Below are 1,182 nucleotides of genomic sequence, written 5' to 3' on the forward strand. Positions count from 1 at the left end.
AGGCAGCCAGTTAGTGAGCACAAAGCCATCATTAGAGCTCACCAGCCATAATCATCCTTCATCTTTGCGTGCTCAGTCATGTTTGGCTCTGTGACCCTATGGACTGTAGCCCACCATGTTCCTCTGTCCGTGGGGTTCTCTAAGCAAGAATATTAGAGTGGCTTGCATTTCCTACTTCAGAGGATCTTCCTGACCCAGGGATCAAACCTGCACCTCTTGTGACTCCTGCATTGGCAGGCAGATTCTTTACCACTGCGCTACCTGGGAAAGTATATATATGCTCACCAGCCAATCAGTCTAATGTCTAATAAGGGACCACTTTTTGCCAGCCTCTTTTTATGCCCTGGGGTCATAGTACAGAAAAGACAAAAACTCTGACCTTAAGGAGCTTCCATTCCATTCAGTTCAGTTCAGTTCAGTCGCTCAGTCGTCTCCCACTCTTTGCGACCCCATGAATCGCAGCACGCCAGGCCTCCCTGTCCATCACCAACTCCCAGAATTCATTCAGACTCACGTCCATTGAGTCAGTGATGCCATCCAGCCATCTCATCCTCGGTCATCCCCTTCTCCTCCTGCCCCCAATCCCTCCCAGCATCAGAGTCTTTTCCAGTGAGTCAACTCTTCTCATGAGGTGGCCAAAGTACAGGAGTTTCAGCTTTAACATCAGTCCTTCCAAAGAAATCCCAGGGCTGATCTCCTTTAGAATGGACTGGTTGGATCTCCTTGCAGTCCAAGGGATTCTCAGGAGTCTTCTCCAACACCACAGTTCAAAAGAATCAATTCTTCGGTGCTCAGCTTTCTTCACAGTCCAACTCTCACATCCATACATGACCACTGGAAAAACCATAACCTTAACTAGACAGACCTTTGTTGACAAAGTAATGTCTCTGCTTTTCAATATGCTATCTATGTTGGTCATAACTTTCCTTCCAAGGAGTAAGCGTCTTTTAATTTCATAGCTTCAGTCACCATCTGCAGTGATTTTGGAGCCCCCAAAAATAAAGTCTGACACTGTATCTACTGTTTCCCCATCTATTTCCCATGAAGTGATGGGACCAGATGCCATGATCTTCGTTTTCTGAATGTTGAGCTTTAAGCCAACTTTTTCACTCTCCACTTTCACTTTCATCAAGAGGCTTTTTAGTTCCTCTTCACTTTCTGCCATAAGAGTGGTGTCATCTG

This window comes from Bison bison, unplaced genomic scaffold, assembly GCF_000754665.1.
Source record: "Bison bison bison isolate TAMUID 2011002044 unplaced genomic scaffold, Bison_UMD1.0 scf7180017864134, whole genome shotgun sequence".
In the NCBI taxonomy this organism is placed as follows: Eukaryota; Metazoa; Chordata; class Mammalia; order Artiodactyla; family Bovidae; genus Bison; species Bison bison.